This window comes from Physeter macrocephalus, chromosome 8 (assembly GCF_002837175.3).
Source record: "Physeter macrocephalus isolate SW-GA chromosome 8, ASM283717v5, whole genome shotgun sequence".
In the NCBI taxonomy this organism is placed as follows: Eukaryota; Metazoa; Chordata; class Mammalia; order Artiodactyla; family Physeteridae; genus Physeter; species Physeter macrocephalus.
Window position 1 is genome coordinate 43,173,811 of NC_041221.1, and position 23,857 is coordinate 43,197,667.

Here is a 23,857-nt window from a genome sequence, read left to right on the forward strand (position 1 = left end):
AGTTTATAGCAATACAATCCTACCTCAAGAAACAAGAAACATCTCAAATAAACAACCTAAACTTACAGCTAAAGCAATTAGTGAAAGGAACAAACCCCCCCCCAAGTTAGCAGAAGGAAAGAAATCATAAAGATCAGATCAGAAATAAATGAAAAAGAAATGAAGGAAACAACAGCAAAGATTAATAAAACTAAAAGCTGATTCTTTGAGATGATAAACAAAACTGATAAGCCATTAGCCAGACTCATCAAGAAAAAAAGGGAGAAGACTGAAATCAACAGAATTAGAAATGAAAAAGGAGAAGTAAAAAGTGACACTTCAGAAATACAAAGGATCATGAGAGATTACCACAAACAACTATATGCCAATTAAATGGACAACCTGGAAGAAATGGACAAATTCTTAGAAAAGCACAACTTTCCAAGACCGAACCAGGAAGAAATAGAAAATATAAACAGAGCAATCACAAGCACTGAGATTGAAACTGTGATTAAAAACCTTCCAACAAACAAAAGCCCAGGACCAGATGGCTTCACAGGCAAATTCCATCAATCATTTAGAGAAAAGCTAACACCTATCCTTCTCAAAGTCTTCCAAAATATACCAGAGGGAGGAACACTCTCAAACTCATTCTATGAGGCCACTGTCACCCTGATACCAAAACCAGACAAAGATGTCACAAAGAAAGAAAACTACAGGCCAATATCACTGATGAACATAGTTGCAAAAATCTCGACAAAATACTAGCAAGCAGAATCCGGCAGCACATTAAAAGGATCATACACCATGATCAAGTGGGGTTTGTCCCAGGAATGCAAGGATTCTTCAATATAAGCAAATCAATCAATGTGATACACCATATTAACAAACTGAAGGATAAAATCATATGATCATCTCAATAGGTGCAGAAAAAGCTAAAAATTCAACACTGATTTATGATAAAAACTCTCCAGAAAGTAAGCATAGAGGGAACTTACCTCAACATAATAAAGGCCATATATGACAAACCCACAGCCAGCATGGTTCTCAATGGTGAAAAATTGAAAACATTTCAGTCTGAAAGAGAAATTAAGGAAACACTCCCATTTACCATTGCAACAAAAAGAATAAATACCTAGGAATAAACCTACCTAAGGAGACAAAAGACCTGTCTGCAGAAAACTATGTGACACTGATGAAAGAAGTTAAAGATGATATAAATAGATGGAGAGATATACCATGTTCTTGGATTGGAAGAATCAACATTGTGAAAATGACTCTACTACCCAAAGCAATGTACAGATTCAGTGCAATCCCCATCAAACTACCATAGGCATTTTTCACAGAACTAGAACAAAAAATTTCACAATTTGTATGGAAACACAAAAGACCCCGAATAGCCAAAGCAATCTTGAGAACGAAAAATGGAGCTGGAGGAATCAGGCTCCCTGACTTCAGACTATACTACAAAGCTACAGTAATCAAGACAGTATGGTACTGGCACAAAAACAGAAATATAGATCAATGGAACAGGATAGAAAGCCCAGAGATAAACCCACACACATATGAACAGGACCGAAAGCCCAGAGATAAATCCATGCACATATGGTCATCTTATCTTTGATAAAGGAGGCAAGACTATACAATGGCGAAAAGACAGTCTCTTCAATAAGTGGTGCTGGGTAAACTGGAGAGCTGCATGTAAAAGGATGAAATTAGAACACTCCTTAACACCATACACAAAAATAAACTCAAAATGGATTAAAGACCTAAATGCAAGGCCAGACACTATCAAACTCTTAGAGGAAAACAAAGGCAGAACACTCTATGACATAAATCACAGCAAGATCCTTTTTGACCCAGCTCCTAGAGCAATGGAAATAAGAACAAAAATAAACAAGTGGGACCTAATGAAACTTAAAAGCTTTTGCACAACAAAGGAAACCATAAACAAGATGAAAAGAAGAATATTATGAAAAAAAATTTGGTTATGTTGAGTTGATCTTTCTAAATAGAGCAGAATGTCATTTAATCTTACTGGATGAGAAATATTTCAAAATCAAGTACTGTGTTTCACAATCACTAGTCAGAGAAATTCTCCACATGTGCATTTACTCAGGAGAATAGCTGATTATTAGCAATTTCATAACTAGAAGAATGGTTTGAATCTTAAACTGTACTCATGAACTCAATTTACATGCTTTTTTATACAATTTGACAAATATATATTAATATATTCATGGAAATTAGAGCTTTCACCTACTTAATAGAGATTATCAGAAGGCTGTAAGGTATTCTTCTTTTTAAAATACATTTGCAGAATATCAAGGGCCTGAGAACTATCAGAATGCATGTGGAAATTTTACACCAAATACCTATCTAGGAATTTATAGCAGCAAATCATTGTCATACCCTTCAAAGGGTTTATCTTAGGAGGGTACAAACTTATACTAAGGGTGATGCCATTGCTCTAAACTACTTTTTCTCAAACTGGGGGTCATGATTCCTGGGGTTCCAAGGACATAGTCTCAGATCCTCCATTAGATAGTTTAAAAGTCGCATTTATATTTCTAAGGTATCTCAAAAATTTCATATCAGCATTCAGTTATGATCATCTGAGTGACCAGCTCATAACTGAGAAGTGCCAAGAATTTTTATGCCTCTATTTGCATTTGGGTTTTCAATTCATTAACAGCAAGTAAGACCACTCTAATTATCATGGACTAACAGGAAGAGAGCACAGATATTTTCACACCAAACGAAGGCAAAGTAATGAACTGGCCCAGCTGTCGCAAGGTTTTCCAGTGGATTGAAGGGATAAATGTTGGGGGAATTGAGTCATCATAAAGCACGCAGTGGCATAGCAATGCTGAGCTCCGGGATGCCCGCAGTATAGCCATCAGTACTATGTTCACGTCGGGAGTCGCAGCTCAGTTCCAGAAAAATATCACCTGTCAAGTTAAACTTAGGTAAGTAATTTGAATTATACTGGTTTTGTCATTTTGTTTGAATTGAGTGGCTTGTTGTGTTAAACCTTGTTATGGCTTTATAATTTTATAAGTGCTATAAATCCAAAGATTTTTACCCCCAGTTTTATATTGGTACACATCTAAGTAACATTGCAGTAAAAAGGTAATTGAAGACAACACTGGATGATCCATGAGGGTGTTTGTTTTATAATCTTTTATGTATTTTTTTTAAAGTGATCCTTCTGAGAAACAGTGCTCTAAATGTTTCGGACTCTTTCTTTATCAATTGCCTCTTTGTGCATTTCTCTGAATATTTTCAAGAGTATAAATCTTTCTCTCTGATCATAGATGTGTTGAAGTCATTGCAGCAGACCTTTTGCATTCGCTTGTCTAGCACCCGCGAAGCCTTCTTTTGGTTACTTCCCCTGTTTTCCTTTCTGGAATGCAGTCTTGGTGGAGCTGCCAATCACAGTGCCCCATCCTTCCTCCACCCCCATCCCCTGGCGTAGGGCTGGACAGAAGATCCAGATGATGTCAGTCATACTCTTCCTGGAATTTGAGGCTTGAAGCAGAGTGACACAAGGACTGAAAATAGTTGAAGCTGATTCATCCCAATGGTGGAGGCCCCAAGAGTCTGTCTACTACTTCCTGTTACCTTATTCCCTGGCTTTGCCTGGATTCTGTCCTTTCCAAGATTTGCTGGTCAGCTGTTGCTTAAATTCTGTGGACTAACCTGACCTTTCAACAAATCCCTTTATTTTTGGTAAATTTAGCCAGAGTTGGTTTCTCTTTAACAAGCAACCATTGATGGGGATGTAAGAGTGAAGTCGGATATAAAGGGTTAGTGATAATTCCATTTTTGTTCGGGGTCAGTAAAATAATGTGGAAATGCTATGGATAACAGTTACTGGGGCTCCTCATCTGGCTATTCATTCTATAAACACTACTGAAAGAAGCCATGGAGGCTTGTGGCTTTAGTGTCAAAGAGCTGGTTCTTTCACTTACCAGCTGTGTGACCTTGAGCATGTTACTTATGTTAAACTCTCTAAGCCTCAGTTTCTTCATGGATAAATGGGGGATTAAAATGGTGTATACCACATGGAATTGATGTGAAGATTAAATGAGACAAGGTATATAAACCATATAGTAAACATTCAAAACATAAAGATTATTTTTATGATAATTTTGATATCATAAGAGGTCGTTTGATGAGGCCACAGTTGAGCTACATGCTGGGGCTGCAAAAATAACAAAAGAAATTAAATCCACTCATATTCTTCTTGGAAAAAGCATTGACTTTGTTTGAAGCAGCACACTGATATTCTATTTCAGGTAGAAAGCAAGGAATTAAGTACCCCCAAGGAAATGCTTAATTAATAGTCAAGTGAGCATGGAGAGAGAAGAGACATTAGCCGGGGAATGACAGATTCGAGATTTTAGACTGAAAAGTGATGTAATATGATCCAGCCCATGTAAGATGGCGGGACAGTTGCCATCTGTGTTTAATTCTGGCGTTCTATGTGGGATTATTGAACTAAGGGACAAACCCAGTTAAAATTTATATTCGTTCACTTTATACATAGAAAACAGATCCTTGAAACAGATTTTGGGATTGGGTTGTGCGTATGTTCAAGAAGCACAGAGATTACTTCCTTGACAGGGGCCAGGGGAGTATGGGCCGTGGGTAGTCCGTGGCCTGGAGTGGCATCGTGACTATTCCAGTCTTCGCTGCGTGGTATCCAGGAGTGAAGTGCAGGTGGCAGGAAAGGCATGGGGAGATCAAGTGGCCGTGGGACTTAGTTGCTATAGTGACAGTAGTGTTTGTAAAGACTGTGGAGTCACTTGGCTTCTGAGAACCCTAGACAGTACGAAAGAAATGAAAAGCTATGATCATAGACTTAAGAATACTCATAGGGAACCAGAAGGCCTCCACACAGCTTTGAAGGAATTCTCCATCCCTTCTAACTTCAGGGTTGATACAGCTGAGGGGTAAAGGATGAAGAGTTGTAAGTCAATTAAAGGCTTAAATTGCTAGGCTTCTTAGCCTAGGGTAAGGGCACTGGTGCGGCTCGAGTGGTACAGGAGCCACGGCTTGAAGACATTAGGACAAGGCTGAGAACTTGGAACCTGTAAATTCCCCTCGACTCCCTTGCCAGCAGAGAAAACCTCACCCCTCTCCGAGGGAACAAGCCTTCCTCTGCTAAAAGCCTTTAAAATGGAAACATCTGGTGCTTGCCTCCCAAACTAATGTTACCACTTATTGCCTTGAGGCCTGTAACAAGAGTTAAAATCCAACAGAGCCCTGAAGGAGATGCACAAAGGCCAGTCTTGGAAGAGAGAGTTTATACAGAGTTACAAGATGTCACTGATCAGGCTTGGCAAGAGTCTGAGGAACACACATGAGAGTGGATTCTAAAGGTGTTAGACCAAATAAGACAACATTTAAGGCTCTTTTGGCCTGAATTTATTACATTGGAGCATTCTTACAGGATTCCAGATTTCACGTGCTGGCTAGACTCAGCCATGGTACGGCAGCATGGTGTATTGTCCAAGGTGTTTGGAATATATATCCCATCCCGTATATGTCAGTTCTCTTGCTATCACAGTATAGTTTGGAGAAATAGTGGTCATTTTGATATTCCCATAGTAGTTGGAATTATGCTAATGGGACTTGGTGATCAGGAAGTAGAAAATTCTTTTGATGCCTTTGCATGCCCCAGCATGAAAAATAAACCCTGAGAAAGATTAGGGCTTTGCCATCTTGGTGAATTTCTAGAGTCCAGTGATCTGGGTATTTGGGGATGTTCTTTCTACAGTGAGAGACGTGTTGTTGCACCACGCCTTGCTCCCCAATAAGAACTGGTGAGCTTCTGTGGATTTTGGAGGCATATCCCATAGGGCAACAGTTTTGAATGGGACCAGGAATAAGAAATGGCTCTGCAGAAGGTCTAGGCTCCGACCCCAGCTGACCCTGGCTGCCCTGCCACTGGAGCCTTGTGACCCAGCAGAACCAGCAGTAGGAGAAAATTTCTTTGGGAAAAGAAACTCCAGTGTAATAAAATAACAACAAAAATAAGTATTTTTATCGCCTCATCTTTTCCCATTATTTTCTCATTTTTATAAAATAATACATACTTATTATAGAAATTTTAAGAATATAAATATGGAGAAAGAAGAAAATAAATCAACTATAATCTCACAGCCCATATCTATGGTGGATCCCATCTTGGTGCATATTCTGTGTATCCTCCAGCCTTTTTTTTTTTAATGCATGTAAATACTTTTTTTTTTTTTCAGAAAAGCAGATCACATAGAACACAGAATTTTGTAACTTACATTTTTCATTAAGTACATTGAAAATATTCAGTGTTCTTCAGCAACATTATTTTATTTTATTTTATTTTTTTTTGCGGTACGCGGGCCTCTCACTGTTGTGGCCTCTCCCGTTGCGGAGCACCGGTTCCGGATGCGCAGGCTCAGCGGCCATGGCTCACGGGCCCAGCCGCTCCGCGGCATGTGGGATCTTCCTGGACCGGGGCACGACCCTGTGTCCCCTGCATCAGCAGGCGGACTCTCAACCACTGCGCCACCAGGGAAGCCCAGCAACATTATTTTAAATACCTGTTTCATTGTATGGATATCTCATGATTTACTTAATCTCTTAGCTTTGGGTATTTAGATTGTTTTCAATTTCTAGCTACTCTGATAGGCTTTGCTGATAAACACATTTTAATTTTTATTCTATTCAGCTAAACCACAGCCTAGAAAAGAAGGAAAACTGCTATTGGAAAAGTAATATACCTTTAAATAAAAAATATTAATGCAGAAAGAAATATGTACAGTTTTTTTTTTTTTTTGGCTTAAGACACAGAAATTTATTCTCTCACAGTTCAGGAGGCTAGAAGTCCAAAATCAAAGTGTCAGCAGGACCATGCTCCCTCTGAAGGCTGTAGGGAGAGGATCCTTCTCTGCCTTTTATAGCCCTGGTGGTTCCAGGCGTTCCTTGGTTGGTGGCAGCCTCATTCCAATGTCTGCCTCTCGATCCATATATACATTCTAAATTGGGGAGGAGGAGGCTAAAGCATCCATCTATCCTTACGATAATGTAAAACCTCCTGAACTTAATTATACTTCTGTGATTTAGGTGATTAGTTCAGTAATATATTCTACCAGCATTGATCAATGTTTGGAACAGAACCACATATAAAATCCAGAGATTGTATAGATTTCCTCTTTTTTTTTTTTCCGTAAGACTTAATGAATATCAAAGAGCAGTTCTACAATGATAATTTGTTTTGGGTTAACTCCACCAAAGAACAACTGGCCTAATAGTTGCCTTTTGTATTAATCATGATCTTTATTTGCTTTGACATCTCTGGCAGCCCTTGCTGGCTTAGGAGAGATTGCCCCTCGAGGAAGAGCTGCTTCCTAGAGATAGCAAACAACTTTTCCATGAGCTTAACTTTCGTATGAACACTAACCCATCCGAAGACCCTGTCCCTGGCCACCTCCTTTGTTTAACTCACACACCAAACCAGTTTCCTTGCCCTCAAAATCAGATACTGGACAACTGGAGACCACTCCAACAGCCCATAGCCCAACAAATTATTCAAATGATTCAATTCCACGCTTGTTCAAACTTGCCAACCCTGCCTCACCCATTCCTTCCCTCAGAAACCACAATAAAGTCTCTGGCCATACTTTTTCCTTCTCTCCTTCTGCCTCCTGACCAGCGACTTCGGTGCTTCCCGACGCGGCCCTGCGTGGTGTGTCAAGCCTCCTTGTCTTGGGAAATGTAAGCAATAAACTCTTCTTTCAAAGGCAGTTGTCACTTCACCATACCTGATTAACACAAATCCCGGGTACATTTTAGAACGCCTTCTTTCTCTTCTTAACCATAAACATTCCAAAGCTGCCTGGGGTCCCAATTCTATGCCTATGCTCTTTCCCAGTTTACAGTGCGCTTTCCCAGTTTACAGCAACGTCCAGGCGGGGTCAGTGTGCATCTGAGGTTTTAGGGTTGCCCAAGCCCTGAGGCTCTGCACACTGTGTGGGCAAAGTTTCTTCCATGATACAGAATGCCTTTTGGATATTGCAATTTGTTTTTTATTTTTCTTGTTTTTTAACTGGGTCTTCATGGTTCTTCCTTGTTCAAAAGAAGGAGAAAACAATCTATTATTTTGCTTCATCATCTTTGAATAGCTGAATGAAACAAGAGGCCCCCTGGATTTTCCATGACGAAAATATGTCTACGGCTTCCCAAATGCAAATTTTACACAATGTGAATCTTTCCCCAAAGTCCAGTAACTAGTCATGTAAAAGATGTGTCAGCCAAAGCCTCCGTTTGATCTTCGTGGCTCTGGCAGCTTAAAAATAACTCTCGTTGAGAAATAGAAGAGTGTCTACTCATGATGACACTAGGAAACACAGGAACTTTTAAGAATGAGTGATTCATTAGGAGGATAAACCAAATAGAAATATAACCCAATTAAAACCATTATTCCTGAAAAATAAGATGTGTAGATTTAAAAAAAAGACTTACTTGATAAAAGGCTGAATATAGAAAATTTAGAAAATTAGGTCAAATACTAAACAATCACCGAGTAACACCTCCACACACTTCAGGCTCAGAACAAAAATCTCCAAAGTTCTTAATAACAATGTATGATAACACAATAAGACATATCCTACTGAGGGATGATAGAGTCGTGATGCCTTGCTTCTTGGCTTGGCTTCATTTGGTGGCACTGGCCATTCACCGAACTTTCTAGGCTCTCCTTCGTCTGTGAAATGAAAAGATGGGACTGGCTGAATTCTTCTAAAAATCTGACATGTTAATAATTTACTTGGGATTCGTTCTATGACTGTTCCAAGCCCATCTTTAGGTCTTAAAATAGAAGACCCCAGTAGTAGAGACCTTTCCTCTTAATTTATTAGCAGTACCTAACACTTTTGATATATGCTGAAAAATAGATGCATGAACTTACATTCTGTAATAAATGAAAAATGACCTGATTTCCACAGCAGGAGGCAGAGCACTGAACCTCACCCATATCACCCTAAAATCGGGAGGGGTGAAGGTTGGGGAGGCTAAGGGAAGAAAAGCCTGATAAATATTCATTGCAGCCATCACTTTGGCCTCTTGATTTTCACCCTCAAGAGTATCCCCATACCTCACAGTCAAACAAGAAAATCACCTAATATGATAAGTTTTTCCTCATATGCCTAAAAAGGCACTCACTCTGTCTCCTGAGGAAGAACAACTCCAATCACATTGGTGATAGTAACCAGATTCTGGATCAGGATTTCTCGATAGGGTCCATTATTTCTCTAATTCTGTGGTGATCCCATCTCAATAGTCCACAGCTGATGGACCACATTGTAAAGTTATCAATGTGACAGTGGAGCAAACAGAGAGAAAAAGAGAAAGTAGGTAAAATATACAAACATACATGGGATAGAATGAGGATGGAAACAAGAGTAGAGTTAGAACCCTCAAATCTGTACCAAATCAGGAGGCTATAAGTGGGTTTAGGGACCTCGCCATGCCATGGATCCTTCGACTTCAGCCGGTATCTCAGCTTGTTAGTGTTCTTCACCTGATGACTTGACCCCAAAACCTTTAATCCACTGGAGTCTGATTCCTTGGCTCAGATATACTGCCTGTGTTCTAGGGGTTCTAGTAGCCAGCCCTGTCTGCTTATCACTGGTATTTTCATGTGAGGAGGACCTTATGGGAGACCTTTAATTCCATTCATATTTCTGTGTTTCGGCACACCTAGTTCCCCTTAATAGTTAGGATTAACCCTTCTAGACAATATAGGACCAACTTAGGACTCAGCCTATTTTTTGCTTATTTACTCATTGGTACACAGATCCCAAGTAGCCATTGTCAATTGTGAAATCATTCCTTCCTGGGTTCAAAATCAGCAGAACCCAGAGTCACAGAGATGGCAGCATAAAATTTGAAAGTGGGTCATTAGGAGTAGTAATGAAATGTGACAATCCCATATCTGTCCCTTCATTCCTAGAGCCATGTATTCTGGCTGTGGAAGCAACAGCAACGTATATGGATTGAACCTTAAAGAAGTTGTTCCTACGTTCTTTAAAACTAGCTGCTTCTGACAGATAGCGAGTACGTGATAAAACCTGCAGATCTCATGGGAATGAGATTATTACCTATCTTTTTTCATTGTAAAGTTAATTCCTTGGTCATAAGTAATGGTGTGTGGGATACCGTGACAGCAACTCCATAGATGATGGAGCTGGCAGAAGCATTGTGATAAGGAAATCAATCGAAATACAGAATAAGTATACATTTCAGTGAAAATATTACATTGCTACCCAGAGGAAGGGATTCAGTTGTAGTTAGCTTCCCCTCAGAGAGGTGGATGTTTCACCCAGAGAATGGTTATCTCAGGGTTGGTTCCTGCTGTTGTCAAACTGGGTACTCACAGTAGCAGCAGCTAAGCCAGTTTTGCCAAGGCAAAGTCTATTTTGTGGAGGTGATGCATAGCCTCTGCTCCTGACAGCATGGACAGTTTGTTTATGAGTCCTTTGAACAGCAATGGAGTGGCTGGGGAAGGAAGTTGCTAGACAAGGTCATCTTTCCCACCTGAATAACTAAGGCCCTCCTCCAGGGTAGGAAATTTCTGCTGAGCATTGACATGGAACACAAATATTCTCACACTCTAGGCCCATTCAAAATGTCTATCAACATACCTTATCCCTACATCTCTTTGTCTGCAATCTTCAAATCTTCTTCCGACCAGAGCTCTGACCATGGAGTCATTCCATTAATCTTTTTCCATCATGTGAGTCTGGATTAAGTTCATCTGCATATCACAGAGAAACTCAATGTAGTGGCTTAAGCAAGAAAGAAGTTTATTACCTAGAGAAGTCTTCAGCTGTACCATTCAGGGCTATCACTGCCTCTTCTTCTTTAGGTGTGATCCTCATCCCTTGATCCAAGATAGCTTCTTGAGCTCTAGACATCATGTTTCCTTCTAACTGGAGAAAGGAGGAAGGGGGTGGATAGCAAACTCTGATTTCTTTCATAAACCTCTCTGGAAATGACACATGACATTGCTGTTTACATCTCATCATTAATCACATGTCTACATCAAGCAATGTGCCTAGCTAAAATCACTAAGACTGAAGGGGACAGTGGATCTTGAAAGGCAATTAACAGTCTCTCCCATATACATAAATCAAATATTCTTACTCAGGTCATATCTCCTTCAAGGTAAAGTAGACAGGTAAAATCTTTTCCACTGTCTCTTCGAGGCCACTTGCAGGTGGGTGAGATGCGAGCTGTAACTTCAGAGTCTGCTTCTAGCTGATGCTAATATACTTTGCAGCATTATCCTTAAACCAGGCTTGTTTTTTCTCCCCTTCACCAGTGAGTTGGCTGGAATACATTTCCTATGAGGCCAAAGGTGTAAATTAAGGAAGGAGTATGAGTATGGAATGAGTAGTATTTATTCAGAGAGAGTAAAAATCTTCCCCATGACCCTCCAGTATCTGGTGGGCCTGAACTTATACATACTTCTTCCATTTGATGTGGGGAACTGCTGGGCATGTTTGGCTTTATGTGAAGGGGTTAGATAAAACTCAGTTCAGGATGGACAGCTCAGGTCACATGGTCACTCGGTGGTCCATGGTCAGACATTCTGTCTTCTTCAGGGTCCAGCAGCAAGCCAAGGGATGCTCCTCACAAGGAGAGTATTTACTTACTCTAACTCCAAGGCCAGCTGTTGTGATGCTTCTAATGAAGCTTGTATCTAGACAGTATCTCCATCTTCCACAGACACTTCAAGGATCTCCTACATCATAATGACAAGTAGCAAACTTCTTATACTTCAGCGTAGACTTGTTGGAGAGCTTGCTTTTGCTTTGGTCCCCACTTAAAGCTAGCAGTCTTTCAGTTTAGCTGGGTCACTGTAGCAAACCCAAACACAGTATACAGTGCCTCCAAAATTCAAAGAGTCCCAGCAAGTGAAATGTATCTTTCTTTCTTAAGGGTATGGAGTATAAGATGCATAAATTTGTCCTTTATTTTACAGTGCAAATACATGTATTTTCATGGTCTCTATCTTCTGTCTTCACCTAAGCATATATTTTAAATGGTCTGAATAGTACTTGTCATTTTATGTTTCCAGATACACTTAATATGTTACAAAAGTACTTGATCAGTGTGATGACCTATGAGATATTAAGACAGTCAAGGTCCCTGCAAAACTAATTATGTTTCAAGCTAGTGAGTTGAAATACACCTGAGGTGCTGTCATAAAAGTATACTGCTTTCCCTGCCAGGTCAAAGAAACTCGATCTGGGGTTTTTAATTTATTAGGCTAGAGCTGGTGTCAGCAAATTACAGCTTTCTGTTCTTGTAAATCAAGTTTTATCGGAACACAGTGATCTGCATTCATTTATGGATCCTCTATGGCTACTTTCATGCTACAAGGACAGAGTGGAGTAGTTGAGACATACTATATGGCCAGCAAAGTCTGAAATATTTACCATCTTTATTGGCAAATTTTCTAAATCCTGGGTTGGAGAAATAACTTGTTAAGTCAGTAGTTGCATAACAGTTTCGAGGGGGCTGTTTGGTTTGCCCACATCTGTTTAGATGACTACAAATGCTGTCTCTACCAGATTGAACATCAAATAATTCACTGTCATTTTCCCAAGAAATGGGAAAATGACAGCCAAATTGGCTTTTCATTCCAGCCAAATTGGACATATAAATGGACATGTGATAGGAATCATCCTCTTCCCTCACATATAAAAATTATTTCATGTTGCCCCCAATCTTGGTAATTTCTCAGAAATGCAGAATTGCTTTTGGTTTTCAATTTTAGAAAGGAGGGGAAATCTTTGAGTTTCCACTTGGTCTTGTCTACTAAAATAGTCCTTACTCTATGAGTTAGAAGGCAATGAAAGTATTCTTGAGTTGCTGAGGATATCTATATTTTTGGTAATCATGGATAGTATGGCAGTCCCATTGGACCTCTGGTGAGGTGGATAAAGTTAAAGAAAAAGTCAGCATATCATGTGTCCTTTATTATCTCTACTGTGATTGGTAGACTGTAGTGATATCTGGGAGCTCTGGGAGTTAGAATTACCCTTGATTCAGTGTAACAATAGTTTTCCAAAATTTTGGGTATTTCCCTTTTTTCCTAGTGCATGGTTATACTGATTAATATCTAAAGGTCCCTTTGGAGAAGAGTTGGAAGAAGAGTCACAGTACCCACCTGTGGTGTTACTTCAGGTTCCTTCTTTCCTCAATGGAACCCAGACTTTTCTTCACCAACTCTGTGAATGGATTCAGGACTGAAAATTTTTCAAAGCGTAGTTACTCTTAGGACTTTGTGTTTTTTTATTCAAGTCAAGTAGGACCTTAGCAGTTTAACTTTGTATTTTTATTCTAGGGACCAAATAATAAATTAAAAGTCACCAAAGTTTCACATGGATCAGAACATTTTAATTACAATGATGACTTTACTGTCTATAATAGCAGGAAGGGGAGGAAGGTAAGGCAAGCAAGGTGCCTAGGATACAAAATTAAAGGAGGCACTCACTCTTGGGGGTAACATGAGTGCTAAGCCCTTCACTGGCACAACCTTGAGAGTGAATGTCTCCTTAAATTTTGTGTCCAGTGTGTCTTGATTGCCTCCCCCTAGTCCCAGTTCTGTAGAATAGTAATCATGTTTTTCTACTTTACCTTGGATTGCTAAGTACTGCTTCTGGGTCTCCAGAAGCAGTACATCTCTAACTCATTGGATTCATTCATTCTTGTTGATATTGAAGAGACCATTTCACTTGCGGTGTCTCCCTGGCTATGGTGAATGTGTGCTGTGCTTTCCAGATCTCCGTTTTAGGGCAGAGACACACTCATTCCATCAGCTGCTGGGAATGTTGGTAGCTGAGGACTGTCAGCTGAGTTGCTCTCCAGGAATTGCCTTTATAAGCTGAAGAAAGCCACCTCTTCCAAGGTCATGCATCTCGTAGGGGTCAGACTTCAAGGTGAAGCTGAATACCTTGCTTCAAACTTGGGCATCCTAGCTCCAGAACTCTTGGTGGGATTGTATTGCAACTCAACCCCTCTCTCTGCCTAATTCTCCTGCTTCACTCTCTCACAGATGTTCTCATCATGAAAACATTTACCAGTAAATTTCCTGCATACAAGTCTTCTCTTAGAGGGTGTTTCCCAGAGAACCACTTCTATGAGAGTTGGTGCCAGGTGTGGTATGAGGAAGCCAACCCTACAGTGAGATTTTGGAGCAGGATCATCTCCAGCTGACTGGCATTGAGGAGAGCATCACTGGTGGCAAGTGGAACACGGATCACCCCAGGCTTGTAACAATGCATTCATTAAAACTGTCATGGCTGGTGTACTGGGATGGGATACCAATGGAAAGAAATTTATGGGTGGATTGTGGAGAGGAATGCAGAGGTAGGGGCAATACCACAGGTGTCTGAGAAGTTTGGTGGAAGTAGTAATTATAAGAACTGTGGAATTGGATGGCTATTCCTGGGGAAAATTAATCAAATAGAGTAAGACAATGAAAACTGAGGGATATTAATTATTAATTAAAGGTTAAGTATGAAAGACAGAAGGCCTTTGGGGCAGCATATAAGCAGATGCCTCCTGCAGTTGGAAGGCAGAAAAATCAAAGGGCTCAGGCATAGTGCATATAAGAATACTAGTGCTCCAGAGGTGGTTGAATTTTTAACATTAGAAAGTCTGTGATACCAAGGCCATGGCCCTGACTGGGAAAGAGTAGTAGCCTATGACATGAAATGGGGAAATCAGAACTTCCTATGGCTGCAGAAAGGGCACACTACTCCCTGTTAAAGGACCTTCCCTCCCACCCCTTGCTTGAAAACAACTTGGAAGCCTCTGCCACGCAACACAATAAGAAGTCCCCTTGGGATCCACACCCATCTCATATCCTGGCTACCAGGTCAATAATTAGGGTGAAATCACAATAAAACTCATCTGTGGAAGTGCTGGCCTGCTAAGGAAGGATAGCAACTCTACCTGGAAGGAAGTGCAAGAACTTACCAACATGGTAGCTGCTCCTGGGAGGATGTGTATGGAACTGGGTCCTGAGGGTGCTGCATGAAGGGAAGTTAGAACATAATAAAGGAGTTTATCACAGGAGCACGCTTCCATGATACATGATTTAATAATATTGGCAATGACCCTGAAAAGAAAGGGAAGGCTCACACCAAGCGAAATAGAAATTCCAGAGCTACTGTGGTAGGCAGTGAAAAACAGATCAGAAGTTTCAGAGAAGAGGTCATGCTAGAATAGGTATACAATCTAAGGTCAGCGAGCCCATTAGCTGATTATGTTCTGGGAAAGGGCCCAGAGAACAGTCTATTTATCAATGTATTAAAAAAATGCTCTGGTGAGAGGGCACCAGATCCACTGAAATGCTCACTGGTATTTGTCCTTGATGATAGGAGATGTTGATATAGAACTGAGCTTCCTGGTAACAAGGGGATAATAGGATTCTAAAATAATAAAGTCCTGTTGGTCTTTAATCATCAGAAGAAATGAGGCTACAAAATCAGAGGGGCATGGGGTGAGTGGGTTTGACCTCTAAGAAGGCTCAGAGTTGGTTAATAGAAGATGTCTTCCCTAGGAGCAAGGCAGGAGGCAGGCAATAAGGGTATTGCTTAATTTATGCAATCAAGAGAAATCAAGTATGGATGATAAAAAGGCTGAATGCAGCCAGACCAAAAAGTCATGATCCCTTGCTCAGTTTCCAGACCCCGAGCTGTTTTAAGACCTAGAACCCCTGAATTAAGGGAGAGGCCATATCTCCAGGAGGAAGGACCCTGCAATACCATGGCAAGTGTATATGGTAACAATCCCCCTAGTCCTTTCCCAAGGACACCTATGGCATTTACGCAGATAACCAATCACTGGGGAAAAGGCAATACCTAAACATTACAAGGACTGTTGGACCTGGGGTACAATTTAACATTGCTATCCAGGGAACTAAAACATTTTTGTGAACCACTTTTATAGTGGGGGCAAATGGGAGACCAGGTAATAAATGGACTGACTCAGGTCCATCTCACAGAGCATCTGAGGGTTCTATAGACCCACCAGTGAGGAAAGTCTTCAAAAGACTTTTCTGTATAATAGGAAAGAACAAAAGGAAAGTAAATGCCAAGTTTCAAGAAACCACAACAGCCCAATTTACATAATACAAGTTATTCAACCTACCTTGATGTACTAGTTAGGACTAGGTTCATGTGTATTGACCAAAAACTCAAACAAAGAATGGCATAAAAATATGAATTCATTCACTCTTGTAAAAGAAGCCTGCAGAGCTATCATAGGGGACTCAGACACTGATTTTTCTATTCCACCATCCTTAACATGAGGGCTCTATTTTCAAGGTCATTTTATAGTCTGATATGATTGCTGGAGCTCCAGCCATCATGTACATATACCAGGAAGGAAGAATAGAAAGGACCAAGGGCCTTAGTGTATGCCCTCCCTTTAAAAAGAGCCCTCCTGGGCTTCCCTGGTGGCGCAGTGGTTGCGCGTCCGCCTGCCGATGCAGGGGAACCGGGTTCGCGCCCCGGTCTGGGAGGATCCCACGTGCCGCGGAGCGGCTGGGCCCGTGAGCCATGGCCGCTGAGCCTGCGCGTCCGGAGCCTGTGCCCCGCAACGGGAGAGGCCACAACAGAGGGAGGCCCGCATACAACAACAACAACAACAACAACAAAAAAAATAATAATAATAATAGTTTATCAGCAGAGAAGATTGTTTCCTTGAATAAAGTGGGGTTCTAAGGACAAAGGGGAGAATAGACATTGGATGGACAATAGCTCTGTCTGCCATTGCCATAGATGGCATCCATGGCTCAGAAGCTATATTCAATAGATGTCCTTCAGCTTTGAAGAACTGGAAAAAATCCAAAGCCACATTGCCTGTATTTTGTCTGTACCTTGAGCTCCTCTCCAGAATCCATGGGGAGTTTTCATCTTAGAAACCATCACCTCAGTTCTCCCTCAGTCTCCCAGGCTGGCTCAAGCCAGAAGAGACAAATTTTTCTCTGGGCTTGTCCTACTTGGTTTCAGTTTTTGGCCAGGGAGTCATACCTCTTCCCTAGGTGACTCTCAGTAAAACTCACCATTTTAGGGTAGTATGTTGTGGAATTTTCTGTCCTCTAGCATGGTAGATTCTTATTTTAATGGCTGCCAATGAATCATGCATCTGGTACTCACTCCTTTATGTATCGCCTTCCCACACTGACTCTGGCCTTGGCCATGTGACATGCTCTGGCCAATGAGACATCAGCAAATGTCAAGCCAGAGACTTGATATGTGCTTTTGTACTGGGGCTTGTATTCTTGGATCACCTGTAAGAAAGTGTAAGAAAGCTAGGCCATCTTGTTGGAGAGGTTGCATGGATGAGAACTGAGACTTAACAGCCAGCAGCCCCAGCTAATCTCCAGGCATGTGAGTGAGGCCCTCTTGGATCTTCCAGCCCTTGATAAACTACCAGATGATTGTAGCCACGTGAGAAATCATAAATGAGAAAAATCCCAGAACCACCCGGCTGAACTCATTTGCAGAATCATGAGTAAATAAATGGTTGCTGTTTTAAGCCATTATATTTTGAGGTGATCCTTTATGTAGAAACAGAAAACTGAGACATATTGGAAATTGCTCAGAGAAGTTATGGCTAGGGTTAGGATTATGGGTTGGTCATATTCCCTAACCACAAGGCTCTTCAGTAAGCATGTGTTGTTTTTGGCCACCCAGCATCCGTTCCTCCCTCGTTTGGTAAGAACCCTAGGATTTTACTCAGGGTAATCAATTATTCAGTTCTCACATGTGATTCCTTTGGCCACAGTGTTTAGACAGTAAGAAGTAGGTGACTTAATTCAGACAATTAAATGTCTGGCCCAGGACTTTTGTTCAAACTCTCTTTTCATCTAGAAAGCAGACTCTGAAGTTATGAAAGATCTGAGGAAACTGGTTTGGCCCTCCTCTTTGGTAATGGAGACATACCAAATAGCCACTAGAAACATATGGAATTTTTACTGTAAAGAAGTTCCTAAAGGAAACCCTCATGTAGAGCTGGAGGGAGTATAAATTGATGCTGCCATTCTGCTGTAATCTGGCCATAATAAGTAAAGTAAAAACACATATACGTGTTGATGCAGCAAAATATGCCCCAGGGAAACTCTAATATAAGTCCAAAAGGGGACACAGATGAAGATCTTCATCAGAGCAGTTTCTGGTAGCAGAGAACGGACACAGGTATCCAAAACTAGGAGAATGGGAGTTCCCTGGTGGCCTGGTGACTGGGGATTTGGCACTGTCACTGCAGTGGCCAGGGTTCGATCCCTGGTCGGGTAACTGAGATCCTGCTAGCTGCACAGGGAGGCCAAAAAAAAAAAAAAATAAAGAAACTGGAGGAGTGAACAAGTAAAATATGGTAGAATACTATGTGGCATTCAAAAGTAATGATGTAGGCCAGCAACATGGCAGGCTAGGAGGTCTCAACGCTTGCCTGCTCAACAAAAACAACAAAACAATAAATAAGCAACTACAAACGGATGAAAATAGCTCTGAGAAAGCTCTGGACTGTAATGAAGAAGCAGTAGAGACTCTGCGGGGCTCAAAAATGGAGGATGGCCACATGGAAAAGAGTAGGAAGCATTTTACCTGTTTCACCCATCCCCCAGTCCAAAGCAGCTTGGCACTGAGCGGGATCCCCTTGGAGGGATTTTACCCCAAGGGGCAAGGGACAGCAGTAGAAACCCAGCAAGCCTCATTGCTGTGGACGTTTGCAGGCTTTGCTACTGAGGACCCCCGCAGTCTTCACCAGCACCAAACCCAGCTAATGGAGCTGCCCAGAGTACCCACTGTTGTGTCTTCCCCAGGGTTGAAACTGTCACTGTGGTGACATAATAAAGGCTATATATGACAAGTCCACAGCTAGCATCATACTCAACATTGTAAAGTTAAAAAGACTTCCCCCCTAAGATCAGGAACAGCAGATGGCCACTCTCACAAGGAAAAGGCAGGAAAAGAAATAAAAGGCATCCAAATAGGAAAGGAGGAAGTAAAATTATCTCTGTTCGCAGATGACATGATCTCATATATAGCAAACCCTAAAGGCTCTCTGAAAAATTGTTAGAACTGTACATGAATTCGGTAAAGTTGCAGGATATAAAATCGACAAACAAAAATAAGTTATGTTTCTTTACACTAACAATGAACTATCTGAAGAGAAATTAAGAAAGCAATCCCGTTTACAATGGTATCAAAAACAATAAAATACTTAGGAATAAATATAGCCAAGGAGGTGAAAGACCAGTACACTAAAAACTATGACATTGATGAAAGAAGTGGAAGAAGACACAAATAAATGGAAAAGATATCCCATATTCTTGGATTAGAAGAATTAACGTTGTTAAGATGTCCATACTACCCAAAGCAATCTATAGATATAATGCACTGCCTATCAAAATTCCAATGGCATTTTTCACAGAAATAGAAAAAAACTGTCCTAAAATTGTATGAAACCACAAAAGACCCCTAATAGCCAAAACAATCCTGAGAAAGAAGAACAAAGCTGGAGGCATTATACTTCTGATTTCAAACTATATTAAAAGCTATAGTAATCAAAATAGTATGGTTCTGGCATAAAAGCAAGCATATAGATCAGTGGATCAGATTTAAGAACCTAGAAATAAACCCATGCATATGTGGTCAACTAATCTTTGACAAGGGCACCAAGAATGGAGAGTTTCTTCAATACATGGTGTTGGGAAAACTGGATATCCACATGCAAAAGAATGAAATTGGACCTCTATCTTACACCACTCACAAATAGTGACTTGAAATGGATTAAAGACTTAAATGTAAGACCTGAAACCATAAAACTCCTAGAAGAAAACAGGGAAAAAGCTCCATGACATTGGTCTTGGCAATGATTCTTGGATAAGACACCAAAGCACAAGCAACAAAACCTAAAATAAACAAGTGGAACTACATCAAAGTAAAGAGCTTCTACACAGCAAAGGAAACAATCAATAAATTGAAAAGGCAACCTATGGAATGGGAGAAAATACCTGTAAACCATATATCTGATAAGGGGTTAATATTTAAGATATATAAGAACTCATACAACTTAACAGGAAAAAGCAAATAATCCAATTAAAAAATGGACAAAGGACCTGAATAGACATTTTTTTTCCCAAAGAAAACATACAACTGGCCAATAGGTATATGAAAAGATGCTCAACATCACTAATCATCAGGAAATGCAAATCAAAACCACAATGAGATTATCACCTCATACCTATTAGGATGACTCTTACCAAAAAGGTAAGAGATAACAAATGGTGAGGATGTGGAGAAAAGGGAACGCATACACTTTTTGGTGGGAATGTAAATGGGTACAGTCATTATGGAAAACAGTGTGGTGATTCCTTAAAAAATTAAAAATAGAGCTGCCATATGATCCAGCAATGCCACTTCTGGGTATATATCCAAAGGAAATAAAATCAGTATCTCAAAGAGATATCTGCATTACCATGTTCATCACAGCATTACTCACAATAGCAAAGATATGGAAGCAACCTAAGTATCCTTCGATGGATGAATGAATAACAAAAATGTTATATATCTGTATATGTATGTATGTATTACAATGAATATACAATGGAATATCATTCAGCCATAAAAAAAGGAAATCCTGCCATTTGCGACAACATGGATGAAAATCCAGGGCCTTATGTTAAGTGAAATAAGCCAGAGAAAGAAAAGTACTATACACTGTATGGTAACACTTATACATGGAATAAAAAAAAAGTTGATTCCATAGAGAAACAGCGAATAGAATAGTGATTTCCAGGAGCTAGGAGGAGGGGGATTGAGGAGATGCCAGTCAAAGTGGGTCAACTTTCAGTTATAAGAAGAGTAAGTTCTGAGGATCAAATGCACAGTCTGGTATTGTACACTTGGAAGTTGCTGAGAGTAGATTTTAAGCATTCTCACCACACACACACACACACACACACACACACACACACACACACAAATGAGTTACCTCTATGAGGTGATATATGTGCTAATCATCTTGATCTTGGTAACTACTCCACAATGTATATCACACCATCACATTGTACATTAAATATGTATAATTATATTTGACAATTATTCGTCAATAAAGAGATGACCATTTCTAAAAACTAAACAAAATGAAACTAATGATGTAGATTTCCCCCCAATAGTTTTGTTAAGATCAATCCTTGACACTCTCTGTGAAAATAAGAAGTAGCATAATACAGTTTCTGTATTAGAATAACACATGTATGCACAAGACACACTCTTTTTTAAGAATATAGACTTATCTACGGCATGTATTAAACACATAAAGAGGATCTTATAGAGTGAAAGGAATATGACGGGAGCAATGAAGGGGAGAACTTAGAATAAGACAAGAACCATACAGACTGATCATGAATGTGCCAAGAATTGAGGATAGAGTTAATTAAAACAGTTGTACCTGAGGTTAAACAAAAACCCCAAAATGAGTCACTAGAACATGAATGACTTGTAATTTGAGACAATTTGTACACTTATAAACACTTGAATATGACAATTTGTCCAAGTGGAAAGTCATTTCCATATCTCACCTCCAGACTTCCCAAAGTCTGCAAAGCAACAGGGTTTATCTTAAAATAATTCTTACTATAAATCTTACAGTTAGTAAAGGGAAAAAGAACATAAAGGCTGAAAAGGGAATATTTTTGTGGGAAGGATGAAGAGAAAAGAAGAGCATTTAATGTAGAGGAATTACTAACAATTGAAAAGTAACAATGTTGGCTTGATGAAACCGTTTTCTCCACTAATGTCAGGGCGAAATTTGATGTCACAACATGATCACCAAAAATACGAGAGGGCAAATGTCAAGAATTTTCCTGATGTTTTCCTCATGGCATTCTATTCTATTTTAGTCTCATGCATCAGCTTTCCAAGATTTAATACCTCTTGGAATGTACTTGCTGGAAAGAAATAAAAAACTATATCTCACATTGTACATGGTGGTAACACAATTTTTCCTCATAATCTTTAATTCCTGTTCACAGCGTTACAAAAGATAATATACTGATTTTTTTTTTTTTTTTTAGAATACTGCATTTTTCTCTTAGCGAGGAAATAATCAAGAATTAGGTATGAGTGTTGAGGTGCTGGTATGTCAATGTGTTAAGATCTCTTGAAGTTAGTGTTTAGGATCTTTGGCTTCTGATAGTATTTGCATAATCATAACTCCAACATGATGATATCTGAATATTCAAAAAGTTATTTTAGAAGTTATGTATATGTATATATATGAGCTAATTTCTCTTTGAATTATCTTTTTCCTTCCACTGCTTTATTATTTCTCTTCTAAATTCTGTTTTATAGGAAACTTGCATTTTTTGGATTTATCATTGGTGAAATGAAATTTCAAGTGCCTACTACATCATTCTTGAAGGAGAGAATGCAGGATTAAAGAAAAAAAAAATATCCCAGTCCTCATGGAGTTTACATTCTAGTGGATTAATGCTGATTAATTTGGAGTATAAACTGCTCAATATTGTGATGTAATAACATCAGGAAAATGATTTTTATAAGATTTTTACAAAATGTTATGTTTATAAGATGAAATTTGATATATTTTTGTCCTGATAATGTTTCTCTTAAACTTTGCACATTTGACTATTATAACGTGACTATCACATAGATTCAAATATAACTTGGGTCAAATCATATCCCCAAATAAAACAAGTGAATGTCTGATGCAATAGGTCTAAGCTAGAGAACACCATGGTCCTTGACACACTGTAGATGTTTAAAAAGGTTTTTTGAATTGGACAAGAGCATTAAGCCCTGGGACTGACATTTTTACAGCCTGGGTTTTAATACATTAGGACATTCTACTCTTTTCTCATTACTTACGGTAATATCCATGATCTATAAATTAAATACATTCCTTCCAGTACAATCCTCTTTGTGCTTCCATACAGCATTTGCTCCCCTTTATCTTGAAGGTCCGGCCCCTTGCAGGCACCAGCCTCTTCTATTTCTTCCATTTTTAAAACTGCTCTCTGACTTACCCCGTCTCCCCTTGCTCCCTTTAGCCTGAGTTTCTGGAGGAGCCTTAAAGCTGTGAAGGGTAGCTGTGGGCATGAGCTCTTCCTCTCTTTGCCCCACTATGCAGAGGAAAGAACACTGAACAAGCTCCTGCCTCAAGCTTATCAGGAAATATCTGAGTCTGGGGATCCTGGGCCAATATCAAAGTGATTGCCAAAAAGTTTCCTCCAAAAAAGCCACTGTTAAAGTTAAAAAAGAAGGCTTATTAAATAAAGTCTGTTGTGATCAGGCAATAGATAATTCCAAACAAGGTACGCATAAACCATCTTGGTTTTGGGTTTTAAATTCATTCATTCACTCATTCCATAATGAATTTATGGAACATTGATCGAACACTTACTTGGTATAGTACTCTTCACCAGGCATTGAAGGGAATGTAATAGCAAGAGCTGCCGTTTATTAATTTCCTACTGTATACGAAGCACTGTGCGTCTATCTATATATTTTTTTCTGACTCTTACTTCTACAGCACCCGGGCAAGACCATTATCTCCATGTTAGAAGGGGAAAACTGAGGGAAATGAGGAAACTGAAGGACAAATAGGTGAGGAGATAATCTCGGGACATGTTGTGAGGCTTCCAAATGCGTGCTGTTCCCGCAGGACACCGCTCTGAGGACTTGACCCCTATCCAGACTGCTTCCCCGTAAATGGAAAGAGAATTGAGTGTGATCACGACCCTGAGGGATGCTGTGGGAACTCAGATGGGAGAGGTGACTGTTGC

The 23,857-nt window shown here is 39.9% G+C and overlaps 2 long non-coding RNA genes across 7 annotated transcripts; one reads left to right on the plus strand and one right to left on the minus strand.

Annotated features, from left to right (window-relative positions):
* The first annotated feature begins 2,452 nt into the window (after nt 1-2,452).
* On the plus strand, nt 2,453-23,668 carry LOC129392319 (uncharacterized). Its single transcript, XR_008618038.1, has 4 exons — nt 2,453-2,948; nt 14,093-14,309; nt 22,407-22,585; nt 23,605-23,668. It is a non-coding gene; the product is annotated as an uncharacterized lncRNA (long non-coding RNA).
* Nucleotides 3,300-11,768, minus strand: LOC114486705 (uncharacterized). Of its 6 annotated transcripts, none has more exons than XR_008618041.1 (6): nt 11,497-11,768; nt 11,173-11,372; nt 10,862-10,958; nt 10,671-10,783; nt 8,640-8,731; nt 3,300-7,790 (listed from the first exon to the last, which is right to left on the minus strand). It is a non-coding gene; the product is annotated as an uncharacterized lncRNA (long non-coding RNA). The 6 variants fall into 6 exon arrangements; XR_003680891.2 differs by having other exon boundaries at nt 3,300-8,094; XR_008618040.1 differs by adding an exon at nt 9,190-9,314 and having other exon boundaries at nt 3,300-8,731.
* Nucleotides 23,669-23,857: the final 189 nt, after the last annotated feature.